General features: G+C 41.1%; 1 protein-coding gene across 1 annotated transcript in view; it reads left to right on the plus strand.

Moving 5' to 3' along the window:
• The first annotated feature begins 1837 nt into the window (after positions 1–1837).
• Positions 1838–19867, plus strand: part of LOC137375848 (sideroflexin-1) — a 69281-nt gene continuing 51251 nt past the window's right edge. The window contains exon 1 of the mRNA XM_068043394.1: positions 1838–1954. The gene's annotated coding sequence lies outside the window, so the exon portion shown is untranslated. The remainder of the gene's footprint in view (positions 1955–19867) is intronic.

Below are 19867 nucleotides of genomic sequence, written 5' to 3' on the forward strand. Positions count from 1 at the left end.
GGCTTCAAGAACTGTACAGTCATTAGATTTCTTCTAATCCAAGACTTCTCTTCAGCCCACAGAATGGCTCTATTTTGTCTTCGGACCTCTGCCTGTCATATGATCTGGATTGTCTTCTTGAGTGTAAGGTCATCTTTTAACTGTAAGAGATCTGACAATGACTCATCAGCTATTCCAACAACTATTCGATCCCTTACCGGTTCCACATTCAATTCTCCATAGTCACATCCCTCAGATCATTTATAAAAGAATCTACAGGTTTGTCTATCTTCTGGACTCACTTGTTAAATTTTGTTCTTTCCAGAATTTTGTCGGTGCATAAATTGAAATATTTGTCGAAGGCTTGTCACACATCCTCAAATTTACCAGAAGCCTCGTTTATTCCTTGCCTCACAATCATATCCTCTGCAATCGCACCCATCGAGTATAAAAGGGTATTTACTTATTCTGTTTCTGCTAGCAATCCTAAATTGCAGAAATCTTTTCTCCATAAGGAACAATTTTGTACCTGATTGGGTCCTGCCTGATCGTGGAAGCTTTCAGGCATTCTGAATTTCAAATCCTTTGTTTTCCTAGGCTTTTTAGGGTATTCTCCTTTCTTTTTAAATCGTTTTGGCTTCAATGGAGGTGTTCATTGCCAGATCTTTCAAACAAGCACCAAGGCGCAGGTTGGCAGGTGATGAGACAGGCCCTCCCATCAGATCCTTCCTACACGCCCAGAGTCTCACCACCTCTGCACGCTGCCCTCGTGGTTGCTGTGGTGGGGAACAGAACATCATCCACCTCCTTCTGGAATGTGCCTTTACAAAGCAGGCGTGCAAAGAGTCGCAGTGGTTTTTGCCAAGGTTCATCCCGAGCAGTTCCATAACGAAGGACACTGTGCTCTATGGTCTGTTCCCAGGGATGCACATCGAGATAAACATCAACTGCTGCTGGAGGACCATCAACTCGGTGAAAGATGCTTTTTGGTTTGCCTGAAACTTGCTGGTCTTCCAGTGCAAAGAGATGTCCATGACCGAGTGTCGTAGACTGGCACATTCCAAGGTCCAGGACTACGTGCTGAGGGACGCACTAAAGCTTTGGGCAGCCACTGCAAAGACTCAATGGGAAAAGGTCACTATGTAAGGTCCTACTGCCATAGTATACCGTTGGGCTGCATGTGCCAAAAAATGTTTTTGGCATGTAATACATTGCATATAAAATAGAATGACAAGAGTTGTGAGGCACCTCACATTCGGTATCAAAGGAATCTGATCTCTATTGCAATTTCTCAAATGTCAAATTTGAACTGTTATGTAATTTTTTCAACAATTTTTTATTAATAAAGTATATTTTTGGGGAAAAAAACTCTTGCAAAGTGGTCATCACAATTCATTGTCCACAAGAGTGGTGCAGAGACAATCAATTATTTCAAAGAGGAACTGGATGTCCACTTGAAGGAAATAAGCTTGCAGAGCTAAGGGGATCGAGCAGGGATTGGGACTCACTGAATAACTGGTGGAGAGCCGACAGGGACTTGATGGGCTGAATCGTCTCCTGCGCTGCAAATGACTCTGTGAGTCAGTATAAAATATGAGTGCATTTACATCATTTTCCAGTCCTGAAAGGCCGGCAATCATCTATATTCCTTTTTGCTCTTGACCCATTATTTCCATGCCTCTGCTCAGGTATTTTTTTATACATATATGTATTTGTGGGCGGGTGCCCTTCCTCATTCTCACCTCCCCAGGTCACGTGCGTGGAGGCGCGTGTCCGCGCGCCGCCCCTCTCCCTCCCTCCCTCCCACTCCCCAGTGACGGGAGCCCGCAGCGCGCATGCCCGCAGCCTGCCGCGCGCTGCAGCACATGCCCGGTGTACTCGGTCTCGCGCGCTGTCAAGAGCAGCACTTCCGGGTGAAGTGGGGTCTTCGAGCTGGAGCTCGGCTTCGGACTGATCAGAGGTGGCGGTGCCAGTGGTGAGTGAATGACTGTTAATGTCGTTAAAAGCAGGGCCTCCTCTGGCCGCGGGGAGTGGGGACACGGCTGTGTAAGGCAGGTGAAGGGGATGGACGGGTTGGGTTTGCACCCACCGGCTGCCAAAGGTCGGTGACTGAGCGGGGCTGTGGGGCAGCGGCGCCTTCAGGATGTCTTCCCCTACCCTGAATATACTGTTTTTCTCAGGTTTAAATGGGCGCTGGGAGTCCGGGATTCCCACAGTCACCGGTGAAGCCGACTGCTAACCGTGATAAATCAAACAAGCTGGCTTCACATTGCAAGGGTTGAATGCTTCCAAATGCAGCTCTCTGCCTCAGTGTGTCTGTCCAGTTAAGGTTAGAGGCGATGCAACCGATAGCTTCGGTTCGTTGTTTTTGTCGTCAAAGCTTGAAAAGGCAACAGATTCCTCAGTGGTAGGCAGCTTTGACAGATTGCCATTGTCACAGAGTCTGATCAGCTAATTTAACTAACGCGTGTCACCAGTATTCGCATACAGAATGCTGCAAAAATACTTGCTGACTACAGATTTTTTTCTGGAGTTCCAGCAAACTATATAAAGGTACACATGTTTTAGTATTTCTGATGCAGTAATTTCTCGAATTACATCAAAGGTGGTGGCATCAGAAAGGAAAATAGTTCCTGAAGTTTGTAATCTGTTGGGAAGGTATGTTGCAAGAAAATAAAATAGAGGCTTTTTAGTGACTTTATTTCTTGCGTTTATCCCTGGGCAGTACTGCAATTGATTTCTAAATAAAATGCTTGTGCAGCTTTCTCTTAGTATTTAAACGTGAGAGACTGATTATTAGCCAGCGAAATGATAGCTCTGAACACCCTGTAGTTATAGCGTACTGTCGAAAAGATTGCTGACTGTTCATATTTGGCTCCTATACATTCAGTGCCAGATTAAACATTAGCTCATGTTATCATGAATTAAGGTCTGTGCTATTACCGCAAATGGCTTGTTATTTGTGGTTGTATTTTACAGTGTACTTTACGTTAAATTTAACCTACGGCCTATTTTTGATTCAAAGTTCGGGAATTGACAAAAAATAAATATCCAATAACCAAGCAAGGCAAATAACATTGCAAAATGGGATTTTAGTGCATAAGTAATTTGAATTAAGAAACTTTGGATTATGAAGAATGGACTTTAATCACAAGCTATGGTTTAACCATTCAAGCATACAAAGTATGGGAAAATATCATTTAGCCAATCATGTATACAGTTTTTTTTAATATCCTCCAGTTTTGAGGTGTAGCTCCTGTATTTCCTTTTGATGAGCTAAATGTCCATGCTGAAGAGATTTGCATAAAGGTGGTTAAAGTATATTTCATATATATATATATATATATATATGTGTGTATATTTCATCATAGATTTACTTAAACATTGTTCACAAACAGGATAAATTATTGATTCTGTGTCCTGTAAATTTGGTAAGATTCAATTTTTTTCACAGGACATTCATATCAATCTGCATCACAGTGTGGCTGCCATCCTGTCAAGTCAAACTGAAGCAATTTTTTTTTGTAACTGACCAAGAATTTTTCGACACCATGTGAAACTGACATGAAGCTAGAAAACCAAAAACTAATATTTGTCGTTAATAAATCACGTCTAGTTAATAGACTTTTCTTACTTAGTGTTGAGCTGGATAAATATCTTTACATATCAGCTCACTTTCTATTTGTGGATCAACTTCAAATGCATACAACCAGTCAAGGTGGAATGTTATCAGTGATCTGTGATAATGGTTGTCAGTGTGAGCCACTGGTCTACTCTTAGAAGAGTAAGATATCTTAATGTGTACTTATTGCAACTTTAGTATCAGTGTGGAGAAATTTCCAGTCTGTACCTGTACTAAATTTGAAGTGTAAATCTGGAGCCATATAGTGATGCTCGAGCAAAACATGAGTTTTCTTGGAAGGTGTAGTTTCACATCAATTACATATAATTACATAGAATCTACAGCACAGTAACGTTCATACAATTGGCCCAACTTGTCTATACCAGCATTCACACAAATATCCTCCCATTTGAATGACCTCTTCCCAGTGCCCAGTGCCTCTCCTATGTTGGACTGCCTTGCCTGGTTCCATTTTTACCTATCCACTTGTAGCAGGGCAGTCTCTGACAATGGCTTCTCTTCCTGCCCCAGCAATGTTATCTCTGGAGATTTCTAAAGGTCTACCCATGGCACCCTCCTATTTCTAATCTATATGCTGGTTGTTACTTTAAACCCTGTAAAACCATTAAGCACAACTTGTATTTAGCTGTAAAGTGCTTTGGGGCATTCTAAGGTTGTGAAAGGTGCTATATAACTGTAAGTCTTCTTTCAAAGCAACTGTTGAAAATAGCTTGGGTAAAATCTCCCCAAAACACTTAGGTCTCAGCAGTCCTAGTAAGTCGCTGAAATGCTTGTTTTCTCCCTGCAGTACCCTGATTAAGGGAACCTCACTTGCACAATGCTTCAATATACAGGTTAAGTCAGACTTCAAAATATATTATTAGATTTCAGTTCAGTGAACACCTTGCTTTTAATTTCTTTTGCCATTTCAGTTTCCATGTGATATCAGTGGCTACATTTTTAAAGTAACTTTTAAGCTCTGAACATACTGCTGAGTAAGTGAAAAACACTAAATAAATGCATTTTTTAAAACTAATTTTGGTTTAACCTACTAATTTATTCAGTTTGATTCCTTGATTTCTGGTTATACTATCTTTTTCCTCTGGCAGTGTGTTCCAGTCTACCGTTTACAGCTAGGAAATCATTTCGACTCCCAAAACATGCCTTAACCTGCTAAACACTGTACTAGTTTCTGAGCCAGTAATCTGGTTTATGGTCACTTTGTTATTTCTGTTGCACAGGTGGTGATCGCTATTAGTGTGATAAAGAGCAGTAAGATCTTTTATTTCTATTCCACAAAAGTCACACAAAGATGAAAAGGTCTCTAACAATGCTCCTCTGTGAGAGATAAAGGTAAATTTCTTTCCCAGTTTAGGCATTCATAACTATCAAATTCAGAGGCTGTAGGAAATTCTTTGGGATGTTGTCATTCCCATTCACAATCTCATTTCATTCTCATATTTGGAGCTCATTTTGGGTGTTGTGAGCAGTTTATATACATCTAACTTGAGCTGCTCTGAATATTGTGAAGCATATCCTTTCATTCTCACATTATAATATCAACATGTTGTGTTGATTCTGTATGTATTGCAACAATTCAGTTAACTATCCAATATCTACTATAAGGGAAAGGAGATTTCCAAAAATGAGATGTTGGCAAAATACTTACTTTTAAAGTGGGTGAAAAGGCTCTGTGAATAGTTAAGAGGATTTATAAAATGAGTATCTGAGCCATAATTTAGCTGGTCTTTGCCTGGACAATGGCAGGAATGTCCAGGGCCTCCGCTTCTTTGGATTGGGGTCAGGGATGAATGGATTGACTGGGGCTCCTTCTGTTTGTTGCTATTCAGTAACTCTTGCTGGAAGTATGCATATGTGGACATCAAATGAGGATAACAGATTGCTTGGCTGTGATCTTTCATCAGGCTATTCAATCGTGAGACACTAGCTGCCAAAACTTTCACTTGAAAAATGGCCCGAGAGACCACCATGGAATTGTACCCCAGCAAGAGTTCAATAAGGAGAGAGAATTCTATTATCTTTATTTGGTTCAGTATCAAATGGTGGATGGGCCAAACTTTCATCGAATTGAATCATTGGGAAAAACAAAGCCAACATTTTCAGATTCCACCGAAAAATTAGTACCCTTGCCCTTGATTCCAACTCCTTCCCCAGTTGTTCAGCTTGAACAGATAGTACAAAACTCTGGTGTTCTGATCAGTTCTGAGTCTTGAATCCTACATCACATTCATCATCAACACCAATTGCTTCTGCTTTTGCAGTATCACCTACCGCTGACCTTCGTACCATCGCCACTGAAACCTTTGTCCATACTTCTGTTAGCTCCAGATTTTACTTCTCTAATTCCCTCCTTGCCAGTTTCCTAAGCATCACCGTACACAAAACATTGCATCCAAAACTCTGCTGCCTGTTTCCTGTGGCATTTGCCTGTCACTCCCTTTGACTACTTCATCCTAAAAACATTGAATTCAAAATCAACTCTTCCCATGAAATCTTGCCTCAGCTTTATTTAAAATGCATGTTTCAAGATGTCAGTAAAATTTCAGCTGCTGTACTAACAACTGCCTGTTCACCTTTCTGGTTTCCGATTGTTGGTTCTACACTTGTTTCTCGTGCATCTGCTTGCTTTCGGTAGTGTGCTTTGAATTACAATTTATTCGCTTTTCTGACGTTAACATTTCTGGAGCCATTGTATCCAAAAATACCCATTGCATCATTCACTATGTTGCAATTTCACCAACAGAAAATGGCCCTACCAGATATGGCAGACCACTATAGGATGAATGAATGTGGTCTGAGGTAACTTCAACTTTTCCTTCATTTTTGTTGGGAAGCACTTCCAGTTGATGTCTCTACTCGCATCACTGTGACAGCAGTATTCGGCAATTGTGGATACTTTGCCATGTTCTATCATAGTGGCACGTCATATTGGACCACAAATATTAGTGCCACCACGCTGTTTTTAAACAATGGTTTACATAGTATTTAAAGCGCTGGTTTTGGGGTATCCCAGTATCTCCAGTGTGGAATTTTCAAGCCTGTGACCCAAATTTAATCTTGCCTTCACTGACGTTCTGGGCTCGCTTATCCCTAATGGAAACATTTTATCTAGTTAGCCAATTGATTCTCAGTTTAAGATTTCCATCCTCCACTATTCCCAATAGCAACAAGACCATGCAAATACATCCTGTTGGCTGACTCTGAGTGGCATATGTGGAGAAGCTTGCAGCCCAGAAAGATAATAATATGGTGAAGATAGGAAAACAATAGATGGGGCACAAAAAAAGTAAAATGGTTTAAATGATAGTACTGCGAATGTTTAGTGATTTATGGTTTTGTGTGTAATGAGCACTCTCAAACATCCTTTATTGTCAGTTTATTTTAGCTTTTATGTACATGGTAATGAATGCTTTCTGTGAATGAGCACTTTTGTCTTGATTGACCTTTGATCCAGATGGTGACAGATGTGATAACTGTAAACTGGGATTTAATTTTTATTCATGGCATTCTATCAAGAACTTGAGAGATGATGTGTGATATTTTCACTTCATCTTGTGTAGTCAAATATGTCATGAAGCTGCAACATTTTTAAGTTTGAGCAAATGCAGAGGAACGTAAGAATATACATATGAATTAGGAGCAGGAGTAGGCCACTTGGCCCCTCGAGCCTGCACCACCATTCAACAAGATCATGGCTGATCTGATTGTAACCTCAACTTCACATTCCTGTCTACCCCCAATATTCTTTCATCCCCTTGCTTATTGATTATCTACTTCTGCCTTAAAAATATTCAAAAACTCTGCTTCCACTTCCTTTTGAGGAAGTGTTCCAAAGACTCATGACCCTCTGAGAGAAAAACATTTCTCCTCATCGCTGTCTTAAATGACCCCTTATTTTTAAACTGTGACCCCTGTTCTAGATTCTCCCACAAAAAACATCCTTTCCACATCCACCCTGTCAAGACCCCTCAGAATCTTAAATGTTTCAATTAAGTCGCCTGTTACTCTTCTAAACTCCAGTAGGTACAAGCCTATCCTGTCCAACCTTTCCTCATAAGATAACCCTTCCATTCCAGGTATTAGTCTAGTAAACTAAGGTGGAGTGTCAGTCCAAGAATATGCTGCACCTGGCTAAATATTGATAGTTCATGAAACATTGGGTGATGAAGATATTCTTTCCAAGTTAATTCTATGGGGTCCCTCTACAGCTACAGAACTTTAATCAATCAAATTAATATATCAAATATAATCGTAGGCCTCTGTTGAGACTTTTACTTAATGAGAGTTATCACCTTTACATAACTAAATATTTAAATTCACTGCTTTTGAAAATTGGGTATTTGGTTCTTGTACCTTGGAACTGAAGATTAAATAAAATAACTTCAATTTGTATAGTACCTTATTACATCTCTCTCAAACATTCCAAAGCATTTATCAAGCAATGAATTACTCTGAAGTATAATCACTGTTTATATATCGGTGAAATTAAGATATTGGATGCAGAGTGGAAACCAACTTGACACTATTTGTGAGTGCTTCCAGGATATATCCTTGCTGAAATGAAGATTCCATCCACATTTGAAATGTTTCTCCTATATTTGAAGAGTATGGAAGGTCCTATTACTGGCTAATTGGAGTTGATTCTAAAAGCGAGGTTTTAACTCCTAATTAGTGAGCAGAAATTAACGGATTGTACTGCTCTTGATTAGGATGGGAAGTCAGGAATGAAAGCACTGAAGCTCTAAAACTCCTTTAAATATTGGCTCAAAGCTACCTCTCAAACATACAAATCTATTACACTCTCCAACTATACATTATCCTATTGCGATTATTAGTATTCTTAGGAATTTGATAAATGTTACATTGCATGTTTCTTTAATTAAAATTGGGTTATAAATAAGAACCGTAGTTAAATTTTAAAACGTGTATGTTTTAGGCCACTTTGTGATAGAGCTAATCTTTTTATGGGGAGAGTGTATATGTATTGTAAGTGTCCTAAAATAACAGAATTTAAGTTAGGGAAAGGGAAAATTATCACTGATTAATTTGATATAGTTTTACTACGAGCAATAATATTATATTTAATGTGTCAGACATCTACTGAGCAACTAAACAGACAAACAAAGTTTTATCTTCCATAGAAGCAAAGCAAACTGTAGCTCCGTATGTAGTTCAGCAGATATAGCACAGCAGCTTTGGTACTGTGGCACCTTGAGTAAAAGACAACCTCCTTATTTTTTTTTTTATTTCCAAAATATACTTTATTCATAAAAATCTGTAAAAATTACATTGCCAAACAGTTTCCAAACAGCACGAAAAAATACAAACATTGCAAGGGAGATCAGTTTCCTTCAATACTGTCATGAATTTCTTCCCAACCCTTCCGTTTCACAATTGTCATGTCAATTACAGTTTTACATTTACAGCAATTCAGAATATTAACGATACAGTTCGAGGGGCTTCCCATGGTTCCAGCCCCTCAGTCCAGCTTGGTGGGGGAACCTTACACTGTGGTCTTTCCCCATTGAGCCTTTGCTGCGGCTGCCCCAAGCTTTAGTGCGTCCCTCAGCACGTAGTCCTGGACCTGACAACCTCCTTATCCCTTTAAAAAAGGGAGCAATGAAAGTCCGGAAGAGAAAATGGGAAGTAATTTGCCTTGCATCTCCAGGTAATTAGAAGCTCCTTTACTGTACATCTAGTCTTTTCTGTCACTTCAGCCAGAGGTTCAAAACCTTGTAATTGATGATTGATAACCTGTAATAATAAATCAGTATCAGATTTCAATATTAGAAATCTATATTTCTGAATAATAGCAAAAATTTTCAGTAGTGATGCTTATAATCCATTGTCTGAAATAAACGCTTGTTCAGTTTTAACAGACAGATAATAACATGCGCCAGTGTGATTTATAGAATGTTACGACCAGGTGAGAAAGGGGTTCCCTCTCAGCCTTTGCCTGGTTTAACCGTAACATGATTTAATTTTAAAAACACAGTGCTTTCCAATTGTAAGGCAAAGAAATCAATTAGACAGGTTTTCTTAGATTTAAACAAGAAAGGTGGAAGTTTATTAATCTTAAACTCTAATTTAGGTAATGGCTACGAATACGCGATGCGACCATGCCAGCATGCATACGCGATAAAAACACACAGATAGAGACAGAAAAAGTAGAAAGAATGAAGGAGAAAAGTTTGATGCAATATCTGGTAATTATTTACAGTCCTTTGAGTTCAATGTGGAATCTTTGGTTGCCGGTAAGTCTTGTTGTTCATTGGAGCCCAGTGCATGCTTTAACTTGTTTTGATGTAGGAGTCTTCTGTCTCTTGAGGTTGAAGCGACTTCAGTGGGTCTGGAGGTTTGTGAGAAAGCGAGAGAGAGCCAGCATGAGAGAGGCAGTCTTGTTCCAGGTTCAGTTACAATCTGCAGTCTGTGTCTTCAAACTGTCCTGTGTCTAGTTCAAAAAGCCTGGACCAACCAGTTAGTCATGTGACCAGCTGGCTTAACCACTCCTGCGTTTGTGGATTCCAAAGCTCTCGGGGGTGGGGGGGGGCGGCGGGGTGTAGTGCTGTCTCGTACCCCGACAAGATGTGGATCACCATTGCCCAGCCCAATGTCTGTGAATTGAATCAGTGAGCAATTCTCTTGTCTCTCCAAGCACTGTCTCTTAGTATGCAAATATCCTCCAGCCAAGTGTCTGGTGATCTCTTGTAAAACAAGTCATTTCTTCACTCCAGCAACAGTTTAAAATTAATGTTCATATGACAAAATTAATATGCCGCATTCTTGGCAGGTGGGGTTTTCATGATAAGTAACAGCAAGAATTTGTTTAAGAATTCTTCAAGACTGTTCAAGACGATGCTAATAATTTCAGGAAAGGTGACAGTGAAGATTTTAATCTTCCCTTGGTCTATTTCATCAAGGGAAAGTCTGTAGAACTCAATGATCTCCACAAGTAAAATAAATTATTAAACATTTTGCTATATTTTACTGATTATCCTATGTAGGTTCATGCATTTTTGTTCTGGTCTTTGGCTATAATAATGGTCATTATCAAAGTCACAAATGACCTCTATGTGACTGTGAAAAAGGTAAACTTTCCCTGCTCATCATTCTCGACCTGACAACAGTCTTTGACATGGGTGATGACACTATCTTCTGCCAGCGCCTGTCCAATGGTGTGCAGCTGGGTGGACTGCTCTCATCTGGTTCCATTATAATCTGTTTAAGCATGACGTCTCATGGCATCAAGTCAAACTTGGACAAGGAAACTTCTTGCTGATTACCACCTACTGCCCTCCCTCAGCTGATGAATCAGTACTCCTCTATGTGGAAAACCACTTGGAGGAAGCACTGAGGGTGGCAAGGGCACAGAATGTACTCTGGGTGGGGAACTTCAATGTCCATCACCAAGAGTGGCTCAGTAGCACCACTACTGACCGAGCTGGCTGAGTCTTAAAGGACATAGCTGCTAGACTGGGTGTGCGGCAGGTGGTGACGGAATCAACAAGAGGGAAAAACATACTTGACCCCGTCCTCACCAATCTGCCTGCCACAGATGCATCTGTCCATGACAGTATTGGTAAGAGTGACCCCCGCACAGTCCTTGTAGAGACAAAGTCCCGTCTTCACATTGAGGATACCCTCCATCGTGTTGTGTGGCACTATCACTGTGCTAAATGGGATAGATTTCGAACAGATCTAGCAATGCTAAACTGGGCATTCATGAGGCACTGTGGGCCAACAACAGCAGCAGAATTGTACTCAACCACAATCTGTAACCGCATGGCATATCCCCCACTCTTACCAATATCATCAAGCCGAGAGAGCAACCCTGGTGCAATGAAGTATGCAGGAGGGCATGCCAAGAGCAGCATCAGGCATACCTTAAAATGAGGTGTCAACCTGGTGAAGGTACAACCCAGGACTAGTTGCGTGCAAAACTTTGTAAGCAGCATGTGATAGAGCTAAGCGATCCCATAAGCAACAGATCAGATCTAAGCTCTGCAGTCCTACCATGTCCAGCCATGAATGGTAGTGGACAATTAAACAACTAATTGGAGGAAAACAAGAAATGCTGGATTCACTCAGCAGGTCTGGCAGCATCTGTGGAAAGAGAAGCAGAGTTAACGTTTCGGGTCAGTGACCCTTCTTCGGAACTAATTGGAGGAGGTAGCTTCACAAATATCGCCATCCTCAATGATGGGGGAGCCCAGCAAAAGATAAGGCTGAAGCATTTGCTACAATCTTCAGCCAGAAGTGCAGAGTTGATGATCCATTTCGGCCTCCTCCTGAAGTCTCCAGCATCATAGATGCCAGACTTCAGCCAATTCGATTCACTCTACGTGATATCAAGAAACGACTGAAGCCACTGGATACTCCAAAGGCTATGGGCCCTGACAATATTCCAGCAATAGCACTGAAGACCTGTGCTCCAGGACTTGCCATGCCCCTAGCCAAGCTGTTCCAATACAGCTACAACACTGGCATCTATCCAGCAATGTGGAAAATTGCCCAGGTATGTCCTGTACACAAAAAGCAGGATAAGTCCAACTCAGCCAGTTACCACCCCATCAGTCTACTCTCAATCATCAGTAAAGTGATGGAAGGTGGCAGCAATAACCTGCTCAGTGACGTTCAGTTTGGGTTCCGGCAGGGCCACTCAGCTCCTGACCTCATTACAGCCATGGTTCAAACATGGACAAAAGAGCAGAACTCCAAAGATGAGGTGAGAGTGACAGCCCTTGACATCAAGGCAGCATTTAACTGAGTATGGCATCAAGGAGTCCTAGCAAAACTGGAGTCAATGGGAATCGGGGAAAACTTTCCGCTGATTGGAGTCATACCTAGCACAAAGGAAAATGGTTGTGGTTGTTATAGGTCAATCATCTGAGCTCCAGGATATCACTGCAGGAGTTCCTCAGGGTAGTGTCCTAGGCCCAACCATTTTCAGCTGCTTCATCAATGACCTTCCTTCAATCATAAGGTCAGGAGTGATGATGATTGCACAACGTTAGCACCATTCGCAACCCCTCAGATACTGAAGTAGTCCGTGTAGAAATGCAGCAAGACCTGGACAATATCCGGGCTTGGGCTGATAAGTGGCAAATAGCATTCGCACCACACGAGTGCTAGGCAATGACAATCCCAACCAGAGTGAATCTAACTATCCCCCCCCCCCCACCCCCCCCACCCTTGACATTCAATGGCATTACCAAAAAGCCCAGGATATATCAACATAATAAAATCGTCGATTTGTTAAAGAACAAGGTGGTTAAAGAGGGTTGGACAGTATACGTTGAACCACATTTTCGTGACGAGGAAGGGAGGTTATGGAAACCTGACCTAATATTTGTTGAAGAACAGGATGTCGCGGTGGTCGACGTAACTGTAAGATTTGAGGATAACAACAGGTCACTGGAAAACGCATGGGATGAGAAAGTGGATAAATATAAACATCTAGAATTGCGGAACTTACAAAGGGAAAAAACATTCGTTTCTTTGGATTTGTAATTGGAGCCTGGGAGAAATGGTTTCAATCCCCCACTATCGACATTCTGGGGGTTACCATTGACCAGAAACTGAACTGGAGAAGCCATATAAATACCATGGCTACCAGAGCAGGTCAGAGGCTAGGAATCCAGCGGCGAGTATCTCAACTCCTGACTCCCCACAGCCAGTCCACTATTTTAGAGATACAGCACTGAAACAGGCCTTTTGGCCCACCGAGTCTGTGCCGACCATCAACCACCCATTTATACTAATCCTACACTAATTCCATATTCCTACCACATCCCCACCTGTCCCTATATTTCCCTACCACCTACCTATACTAGGGGCAATTTATAATGGCCAATTTACCTATCAACATGCAAGTCTTTGGCAAGTTGGAGGAAACCGGAGGAAACCCACGCAGGCACAGGGAGAACTTGCAAACTCCACACAGGCAGTACCCAGAATTGAACCCGGGTCACTGGAGCTGTGAGGCTGCGGTGCTAACCACTGCGCCACTGTGCCGCCCTATCTTCAAGGCACAAGTCAGGAGTGTGATGGCATACTATCCACTTGCCTGGATGGGTGCAGCTCCAACAACACTGAAGAAGCTCGACACCATCCAGGACAAAGCAGCCCGCTTGATTGGCACCCTATCCACAAACATTCACCTCCTCCGCCATCAACACACAATGGCAGCAGTGTGTACCATCTACAAGATACACTGCAGCAATGCACCAAGGCTCCTTAGACAGCACCTTCCAAACCCGCGACTTCTACCACCTAGAAGAACAAGGGCAGCAAATGCATGGGAACACCACCACCTGCAAGTTTCCCTCCAAGCCACACACCATCCTGACTTGGAACTATATCGTGTTCTTTCACTGTCGCTTGGTCAAAATCTGGAACTCCCTTCCTAACAGCACTGTGGGTGTACCTACCCCAGATGGACTGCAGAGGTTCACGAAGGCAGCGCACCACTACCTTCTCAAGGGCAGGTAGGAATGGGCAATAAATGCTGCCCTAGCCAGCGACGCCAACATCCCATGAATGAATATTTTTTTAAAATCGTAGCCAGAGTCTCACTTGCAATGGCTTCTCTTCCTGTTCTTGCACCATTACTCCTGGTGTTGCCCAAGGATCTATCCTTGGCTCCCTCCTATTTCTCATCTACAAGCTGCCCCTTGGCAACATCATCCAAAAGCACAGTGTTAGTTTTTACATGTATCCTAACGACACCCAGCTAGCTCTACCTCAGCACCACTTCTGTCAACTCCCACTGTTGCTAAAGTATCAGACTGCTTATCCAACAACCAGTACTGGATGAACAGAAATTTCCTCCAATTCAATTTTGGAAAGGCTGAAGCCATTGTTTTCAGTTCCTGCTCCAAACTCCATTCCCTAGCTGCCAACAACATCCCTCTCCCTGGCAACAGTCTGAGATTAAACCCATCTATTCACAATCTGGTGTCATGCTTGACCCCTCGATGAACTTCTGACCACATATTCACACCATCATTGATACTCCCTATTTCCACCTCTATAATGTCGCCTGACTTCGCCCCTGTCTGAGCTCACATGCTACTGAAACCCTCATTCATTGCCTTCGTCACCTCTAGACTGGACTCTTCCAGCATACTCCTAGCTGGTCTCCTGCAAAAACTTGGGGTCATCCAAAACATTGCTGCACATGTCCCAACTCGCACCAAGTCCTGTTCACCTATCAACTCTGTTCTCGCTGCCCTACTTTGGCTCCAAGTCAAGCAACATGTTGATTTTAAAATTCCCATGCTTGTTTTCAAATCCCTCCTTGGCCTCACCCCTTTCTACTTGTGTAATTTCCTCCAGTCCCACAACCTTTTGAGGTATCTGCACTTATCTAATTCTGGCCTCTTGTGCACCCCGATTTTAATTGCTCTGCCATTGGTACCTACAGTTGCCTAGGCCTTAAGCTCTGGAATTCCCTCCCTACACATCTCTGCCTCTCTACCTCACTTTCCTCCTTTAAGGCACTCCTTAAAATCTACCTCTTTGACAAAGCTTTCGGTCATCTGACCTAATATTTCCTTATGTGTCTTGGTGTAATAATTTATTTTGCAATGCTCCTGTGAAGCACCTTGGGATGTTTTATTATGTTAAACGTAATAAAGATGCCATATAAATACAAGTTGTTGTAATAAGATCAGTAAACCACAGCTGTGACATCAAAATGAACTATGAATTTTGACCAACAATTGGCCATAATTGCACTAGAACTAGTTACATGGTCAAGAAATGGCAGTTTTACAATTTAGTGGTTTATTACTCTAAATGTATTTTTTAAATGTATTTTGGGGATCTTTTGAAAAGCCAAATAAGAAAAGTAAACTTTTTTTATTATTTTGTTCTGATCATCCTGGAAGAAATATTTTGGGCAGGTCACACCCTGTCACCTTTGCATACTTTTATTCATGTCCAGATGAGAAATGCTGCATACAGACTACTGTTTACTTTCTTGATAACAGAATGAAACTTATATCATGCAGTTTTCAGAATGTAAGTTGTGATGTGTTCTCAGACAAGTAGAAAAGAACAAGTCATCCAACTTGAAGCACACTGCACAATCTTCCCCTACGTCCTCCCCCATTAAGTTTTAGCTTATGCTCTATTGCACACTGCATCTCGAGTGCAAAGTTGCTGCTGAGGACGGCACCTTGCCTGCTACTGTTTATTTCTGTTCCCAGTTCTTTGGCTTGTATGGATCTTCCTCATTTCCCAGTGAAAATCTACCAGTCATAAATTAAGTTATGAACTGCAATTTTGAGATAACCCCATAGCGCTGGAACACTCACTTGTTCAGCTTGTTGTTCGAGTGCTATGGAATCTGACATGCAATGTAAATAAGGCAGATTATACATCACCAGGAAATTAGACCTTTGAGAATTTTTAAAAGTAACAAAAGTGCACTCTGCAGTACGTCATAAAGTCTTTCTTTATCCATTTCGTAGTTCCCTGGCAAGCATCCCGTTGACTGTTTCCACTCCATAGGTCTTACTTAATCCTCCTTAAGAGCGGACACCAAAAAGTCCATATTGAATAGCTCAAAATCCTTCATTAATAATGACCTCTGCTGAGCATTTTCAGAAATCTTTATTTTTAAAAAAGAAAATTAAGCAATTGAATTCATTAGCTTCTAGTTAACAACACCATGGGATTTTATTAGTATAATTGAATGCTTGAAAGCATTTTCTTGAAACACTTGATTTTCTTGTTCATTGTCAGCAGTTAGATACTGTAATCTTGTGTTTCGCAATCTGTGCAAAGTACTAGTTTGGGATGAACCATGTTGGGGGTAACAATGTTGCTTTTGGAACAAAGGAGAAAACAAACCCATATGTAACAAATGCTTGATACTTCAAGGTATAACTGTTAGCACTTGGACATCTGGTACATAGTTAACTATTCACTTTCCCTTTCTCTTCTGATATTGCATATGTATATTTTGTATTCCTGGATCTTATCAGATGTCGTTTTTCCATTGTTCTTTATGCCAAGTTATGTGATTTATGTGGAGTCTGATAATCTAATATATTTCCTTTTTAGGATTTTTATTTGGTGCAGATCACCTGTGTGTACATGTCTACTGTGATTCCAAAACTTGTGCAGGGGCTATGGGAAATTGCTGTTAACAAATTGCAGCTGGATCATGATTATGTATTTGCATATGTCAAACACCTAGCCACCTTTTTTATTTGCATCTCTCTGACAGAAGAAAGAAAACTAAAATAAAGCTATTTGTGAATCCCATTTTAAAAATAGCAAAAGGAAACATTTACAAATGTTCAGTGGGCTGTGATCCTTTTAGGGAACAGGAGTATTGGTATACATATTGATTTTTCTTACCGTTCTCCCTATTTGTCATAAAACTGTTAAATATTCAGAAACTGGAGCAATTGTCACTTGTCATATATTTCTTTGAGATTCTCCCTCAAAATAGGCTCTGAGCTGCTTCATAATGTAATCTATAATGCAATAAGTTTTAAGCTTGCTTCCCACTAAGGTAAGCAAAGGACAGTGTTTCTGTTGCCCCAATGTATCCCCCTGGTCAATTCCACCGTGAGCCGCTTTACCCCCTGGAATATTTCCCCCTTCCCTAGCCTTGAACCTGCTTCTTTCTCTAGTTTCTCTCCTATCCTCTCCCATGCCTCTTTTGAGCTCACCATATCCATGAGACCCACTTCCTGCTTCCTTGATACTATTCCCGCTAAGTTGCTGACCACCCTTCTTCCCTTCCTAGTGCCCATGCTAGTTGATATTGTAAATGGTTTTCTCTCCCTTTCAGTTATAAAACTGGCATCATTCCTGCCCTTTTTTGAAAAAAAAACTCCGACCCCTCTGTCCTTGCAAACGGCCATCCTATCTAACCTCTCTTTCCTCATCAAAATAGTTGAATATGTCACCTCCCAAATCCATCTTTCCCGCAACACCATGTTTGAATTTCGCCAATTAGTTTTTCAGCCCTGCTGCAGCACTGAAGCATCCCTAACCATGCTCTGTGATTCACATCATCCCTCCTCATACTTCTCAGCCTTTGACATTCAACTGTATAATCCTCCTCTGATGCCTCTCTTCCGCTGTGCAGCAGAGTGGACTGCCCTTACTTAATTCCACTCATGATGTCCAATTGTAGCAAGAGCATCTCCAGCAATGGCTTCTCTCCTCAGCCTTGCACTATTACTTCTGATATCCTACAAGGATCTATCCCTGCCCCGCCTCTTCTTCATCAACCTGTCACCCTTTGGTGACATAATCCAGAGAAATTGAAGATTCCCCAGATTTTCGAATGTGCCACTATTTTTGTACAGCTCCCAAAGTAATTTTGTGTTTTACCCAGAAATTTGTACCATTTATAGTATATTGGTTGCCATTTGAAGATAAGATGGGAAGGAAGAAAGCATTTCTATGCTGTAGTAAAGAAACAATGAAAATGCAGTGTGTAAATGATGTAGTTACACAGCCAGAAATCCACCTTGGCTGCTGACAAATTCAAATTGCTTCTGGCAAATGATTTATAAAGTTGTTGTTTATTAACTTAAGAAAAACTAATTAAGTCAGAACTGCAGAGTTAGATATTAGCCTTCTGATTTACCATGCATCGTATCTACTCAAAGATAAATACTTGTCACCTGTTCCTTCTCATGCTTTTCCTGAATAAATAAAATGTGTTAACCTTTCCAAGTCTGTTGTATTATTTTTAGCATGGCTTTAAATTTCTGCAGGATCCCCAAAGACACATTGTACAGCGAGCTCGCCACTGGTATCAGACCCACCGGCCGTCCATGTCTCCGTTATAAAGACGTCTGCAAACGCGACATGAAATCGTGTGACATTGATCACAAGTCGTGGGAGTCAGTTGCCAGCATTCGCCAGAGCTGGCGGGCAGCCATAAAGACAGGGCTAAATTGTGGCGAGTCGAAGAGACTTAGTAGTTGGCAGGAAAAAAGACAGAGGCGCAAGGGGAGAGCCAACTGTGCAACAGCCCCAACAAACAAATTTCTCTGCAGCACCTGTGGAAGAGCCTGTTACTCCAGAATTGGCCTTTATAGCCACTCCAGGCGCTGCCTCACAAACCACTGACCACCTCCAGGCGCGTATCCATTGTCTCTCGAGATAAGGAGGCCCAAAAGAAAGAAAGAAAGAAGAAGAAAATTTCTGGTTCTTCAGATTTGCCCTTTTTTCACATATTGACTTAAAGTTGTTTTGCCAGTAGTGACCTGTGATTTGCTTAATGATGTGGTTATAATGTCAGAAATTGCCTACAGTTTTAAAAACACATTGCACACTTGACAGGAGACAGCTCTTAAGTTAATTGATATATACACTTCTTTCATACAACAGTTGAGCAGAAAGCTGAAAAACTATTAACTGTATTCTTTAGAAATGCCTGAAAAGAAGTTGTACAACTTAAAATTTATTTATTAAATTATTAGCACAACCTGACAAATTTAACTTGGCCAGATTACTCTCTTCAGTATGCTTTCTCCAATTATCATGGAACTGTTATGTAGTGAAAGTTGGTGGTATTATGCAATCTGCCATGGTTAAACATAAATAGTGCAATGGTGTTTTGTCAATTGCAATTTGGTAGAAAGCCCATATGTTTATAAATTGCTTTTTCTATCGTGACCGTTCACTGGACATATAATAGTAAAATAAAATGAGTCCTTTTCATTTGAAATTCTGCGACATAAAGATAGGTAAAATTATTTAAAATGGTACTTTTTAATGTGAACGTTGTGACTAAACCCTTTATGCACTGTATCTTTTTCATTTTGTTCTTTTTAAGCTGGTGGCATATCTAAACTAGGCTGTGGAACTAAACTTAGGCTGTTTTTACCATAAGATTTTCAGCCTGTAGAGTTCAGTCATTTTGCTTTGCTTTTTTTAAGTTGACAACTTTGATCTTACCTTTCACAACTGTATGAATTGTATGTTTGAATGGTAAGCTATATTGTTTTATTGTTATATTAGCCTCAGCCTCTTGTTTTTCACAACTGAAGCCTGTCAGCAATTACAGAATCAGGGAGAACATGATGGTTTGGAGCATGGAGTTATCCACCATCATGTAAGTGTTGCTCTTTGACCCAGCTAATAGGAGGTGTGAAGTAATTCAGTCTATGTAAAATATTCCTTTCCAACTAAACAAGACAAGCTTAACATCGTGGCCAACCAAGATCAGCCAGTCTTGCATCTGGAACTACTCTATACCTATTCCAA

This window comes from Heterodontus francisci, chromosome 12 (genome assembly GCF_036365525.1).
Source record: "Heterodontus francisci isolate sHetFra1 chromosome 12, sHetFra1.hap1, whole genome shotgun sequence".
Lineage (NCBI taxonomy): Eukaryota > Metazoa > Chordata > Chondrichthyes > Heterodontiformes > Heterodontidae > Heterodontus > Heterodontus francisci.